General features: G+C 47.0%; 1 non-coding gene across 1 annotated transcript; it reads left to right on the top strand.

Annotated features, from left to right (window-relative positions):
- Positions 1-2,862: 2,862 nt before the first annotated feature.
- Positions 2,863-2,936, top strand: TRNAN-GUU. The gene has a single exon. It is a non-coding gene; the product is annotated as a tRNA-Asn (tRNA).
- Positions 2,937-4,974: the final 2,038 nt, after the last annotated feature.

Genomic DNA, 4,974 nt, shown 5'->3' with positions numbered 1-4,974 from the left:
TGCATCTTGTGTGAGTGAGATATGTGTACAGCAACAGTAGTAATCAAGATGCTTTTTGAAAAAAAAGAAAATTAACTTCTCTCATCTAGGCTTCATATTCCATTGCTCAGAGGTGTTGTTGTGAGCTCATTCAGCACATACCCAGGGGGATATGCTAACTGCTGCAGAGCAGTGTTGGGGTGGGGAAGAAGGGAAGTCTTACCTGCCCAGGCTTTCTGCACGGAGAATGCAGCTGCTACTGCTGATGTTGATGTGTCTGACACTGTCTTCCCTGAGCACAGAGCCCAGGTAGCAACAGTGGTGAGAAAGAGAGAGAGGAAGAGAGAGTCCAACACAGCAGCCCCATAGTGCAGGCTCCTTGGAAGTCACCGCTGGGGCCCCATTCATTCCCTGCTCTTCCTCCCAACCCAGGTATGCTACTGGGCACAGGGCCGTGGCAAAACCTGCCTGGGTGGAAAGCACCAGTCCACTTGCCCCCTGCTTTCCAGATACACCACTAGCTAAGGAGCTGCCCCTACAGCCAAACTGTCCCTGCCGTGGTAAAGACTCCCCTGGTGTGACAGGGGGACAGAGGAAATTTAGCATCCTCTCAGAGTTGGCACCTGGGGCCTGTACCTCTTACCCTACTCTAGTTTTGCTACTGACACTAACAGCTTATTATGCTTTAGTGAGGGTCCAAGGCCCCATTTTGACTCAACCTTTCTATCCCATAATAGTGTGGATGTTACTCATGTTGGACTCGACTTCCCACTAATTTCACTCAGAGCTGCCAGTCCCTAACACTTTTCAATCCCATTATGATCTTCTTTGGCAGTTCTTCACAGCTGAGGATGATTGTCTTCCACGATTGCTTATCTGTGAGTCTGAAGATGGCTGATAAGACTGATCTGGGATTGAAAGACTCTGCTACAACTTGGGCTTGCATTTCCATGTGAGGTGAGTGGCTCCAGATTCTAGAGGCAGTCTGTGAAATGCTGTTTCTGCTGCTCCTGTTTTTCCTTATCCTACTGTCATTGTAAGGTTTCAAAGTACTGAGATCCTTGCAGCAGACTCTTCCATTTGGGGCAGTGCTGGGCAATAGTCTCCTATGAGTTGATGTTGATGTTGCTTTTTTAAAGTTGGCCTGGAGGATGTCCTTGAAGCACTTTCTTTGCTCTCCTCTTCAGCATATGCCTTGACTGAGCTGGGAGAATAAGACTTGCTTCAGGAGTCTGGAGTTGGAAATCTGGATGATGGGGCTGGGCCAGTGAAGCTGATGGTTGGATGATCATTGCCTCGATATTCATGGTGTTTGCTTGTGAGAGGATGCTAATGTTGGTGCATCTGTCGTTCCACTGGATTCAAAGGATCTTCCACAGGGAGCGTTGATAATACTTCTCCAGTGACTTGAGGTGTCCCTATTATGATAAAGATATGCTAATTCACTTTAACTCAGGGGTGTCAAAGATACCAACTCATGGAGGGGCTGGGAATTTGGGGGGTTGCTGTGCAGGGGAGGGTTCACTACCAAATCCTGGATATGGAGACCCACTGGGGACATCTGTGGGCAGGGATGGGGAGGAGCTGCGTTAACCCTCACCACTCACCCCACCACTGACACCAGGTTCAGATCCAGGCCACAAAGAGCCCCAGGATCCAGATCCAGCCTGAGGGGCAGTCATGTTTGACATCCCTGCTTTAATTAAAACAAAATGTTGCTTCTGTTGGCAGGTGTCATGCTTTGATAGCAGCATCCTTAGACCAGGAGGCAAGGGATGGATCATATGCTTTTGGTTATTGCCATTTGTGTTTGATCTGCAGTAGCTGCTGCCATGAAGCAAATCTTACCTTCTGCCCAGGAGCTCAAAGGCTTTCCTCAGAGGTGCTGACAGGCTCTGCTGGTATGTAGAGTAAGAGACAATGCTGGAATCAAATGCAAATCTCCCACCTGCTGCTACAGCTGCAGGCCAACAGGTGTTCACATGGGCCTTTACCCATCCCTTCCCATGTGACTTCTGCAAAATCCCAGTATCATGTCACACTGCCACCCTCACCCATTGTTTACATACTTCTGAGCCATACTGTTGTACTCACTAAAGGCAGGGGCTGTGACTTCAATGGCCTTTGTGTCAAGCACTCTGTCTGCTGACATGTTTTCATAGCTCAGTGCTGGCACTTAATAAAGAATGATCAAAAAATGAGACAAGTCCCAAATGTATTATTCAGTCTTCACCCAAACAAACAGGCACTTTCTCCACAAATTATGATATGATACATAGGGCACACTAACTCAGCTCTAAATGGCAATGAGTGATGCTACTTAAAATTGAGTGTATACAGAGCTTTTATGCTGGGGCACAGTGGCAGGGAAGAAAAGGTGTTCTACTCCAAAAGGACTGCATTCAAAGAGTCACACCTTTTCTTCCCTGCCACTCTGCAGGGAAGAAAGACTGAAATGGCATTCTGCCACAGGGAGCTCATAGCTTGCCCAAGAAAAGATGAACAGGTGGATTAATCACAATCAGCACTACCCACATGGGAACAGAAATATGATGAGAGGGCTCTTTGATTTAACAGAGTGGTGCTCAACCTTTTGGTCCAGCAGGCCAGATGGTGTGGGGTATGTCTGCAGGCCAGATGGACCCCCATGCACCAGGAATGGGCCCTGGACCCTGTCACTGCCTGTCCAGTGCAGAAATGGCATGATTTCTTTAGGCAGACTGTTCCAATGCATGTTGACTCTTAGTCAGAAAGTTTCTCCTATTCTCCAACCTCAATTTCCCCTGCTGCAGTTCTGCCATTGTCCCTAGTCCTGTCCCCTACAGTTACAGAGAAAAACTTATCTTCATCCTCAGATGGTCTCTGTCATCAGCTCTTCAATTGGTCTCTGTGGTGCAATTGGTTAGCGCGTTTGGCTGTTAATTGAAAGGTTGGTGGTTCAAGCCCACCCAGGGATGGAGCTGGCCTTTTTGAAAACCTGATGGCATTCAATACTGAAAAATGCAAGGTACTCCACCTTGGGAAGAAAAACTTGCAGCATGCCTGTACCACCTACCATGGCCAAAAGGGATGTGAGGGTCATGACTGACCACAAGATGAAGATGAGCCACCAATGTGATGTTGCACCTGGTAAAGCGAGCAAAACTGTGGCTTGCATCCCTAGATGCTTCTCAAACAAATCCCAGGATGTCATCCTCCCACTGTGCTCAGTCTGAGGCTGGAGTACTGCAGCCAACTCTGGGCTCCACAAGCACCTACTCTAGACTCCTTTAAGAGACATTTGGATGTTTATTTTGCTGGGATCCTGTGACCCAACTGACTTCCTGCCCATGGGGCAGGGGGCTGGACTCAATGACCTTCCAAGGTCCCTTCCAGCCCTAATGTCTATGAAAACTATGAAATCATCTCTATAATAGCATTTCAGTTATTGAAGACTGTTATCAAATCTGCCTTCAGTCATCTCTTCTCCTGATTAAATAACACTACATCTGTCAGCCTTTCCACATAAATCTTGTTTCTTATGGTCCTAGTCATTTTAGGCACTGTGCAATGGATTCTCTCCAATCTGTCTGTATCCTTCTTGAAGCGTGGGGCCCGAAGCTAGACATAATACTTCCAGTGAGGCCTCACTGGTGCTGAATAGAGTGGAAGAATCACTTCCCTTGATTTGTAAGTAATACTCGTGTTGATACAACCCAGTATGCTGTTGGGTTTTTTTTGCAATGAGAACATACTGTTGGCTCATAGTCAATTTATGGTCCCCTGTAGCCCCTAGGTCCTTCTCTGAAGTACTGCAGACTAACCAACCATTCCCCAGGCTCTATTTGTACATGTAGTTATGCTGTCCTAAGTGTAGGATTTTGCTCTTGTCCTTGTTGAATTTCATCTGGTAGACTGTAGACCACTTCTTCAATCTATCCAGGTAATTCTGGATCCTAGCCCTGCCCTCTGCAGTGTGTGCCACTCCACCCAACTTTGTGTCGACCATATATTTGCTAAGTCATTAAAGAAGATATTAAGCAATACTGGACCCAGAACAGACCCCTGGGAATCCTGTTTAATACCTCCTTCCAACTAGACATTGAACTATTGATGACTATTTGCTGAGTATGATGATCCAACCAGTTATCAATTCACCTTACAGTATTTTCATCTTGTCTGTATTTCCTTAGCTTGTCAATGAGAGTGTTGTGGGAGACAATGTCAAAAGTCTTGGTAAATCAAAGCATATCACATCCACTGCTCTCCCCCCATCCATAAAGCCTGCCACCTTATAGAGAGATATCAGATTGGTCAGATATGACTTGCTGTTGGTGAATCCATGCTGATCATTCCTGATCACCTTTTTAATCTCTAGGTGCTTCACAATGAATTACTTGAGGATGTGCTCTTTGATCTTTCCAGGTCTGACTGGTCTGTAATTCCCCAGATGCTCCTTATTCCCTTACTTAAAGACGGGCACTAAGTTTGCCCTTTTCCAATCATCCAGGACTTCACCCAAGTTTCACAAGTTCTCAGAGGACAGCCAATGGCTCTGAAATTACTTCAGCCAGCGTTTGAATTATTAGGCAGCTTGGGGGAAGCTGAGCCCCCCCATAAGGATGAGAGCTCCCCCATAAGAGACAAGAGCCTCACCCTGCCTCACCCCACCCCACCCCCAGCCTGCCCTGTGCCTCAGGTGGCAGCAGCAGCAGGTCCTTCTGGCTTTTGGCTGCCACCACCACAGACCACCCCCCGCCCTCCAAGAATCAGAATTTAATTCAAACCCTGACCTCAGCCAAGTCCTTCAGCACCCTGGTCCACTGGCACTGCATTCCATCCAGCCCTGCTGACTTGAAAGCATGTAGCTTTTCTAAGTAATTTTTAACCTGATCTGCCATTGCTCTATGCTGTTTGTATCCTTTCCTGTCTCTGTTGCCTGTTGCACTCAGCATCAGATAGCTGCCCCCAGTTATGAAAATGTAAGTAAAAAAGGAATTAAATACCTGTGGAGGC

The sequence above is a fragment of the Gavialis gangeticus genome, unplaced genomic scaffold, assembly GCF_001723915.1.
Source record: "Gavialis gangeticus isolate Ggan-Ray unplaced genomic scaffold, GavGan_comp1, whole genome shotgun sequence".
Classification (NCBI taxonomy): Eukaryota; Metazoa; Chordata; order Crocodylia; family Gavialidae; genus Gavialis; species Gavialis gangeticus.
This window is presented reverse-complemented; position numbering and strand designations above follow the sequence as displayed.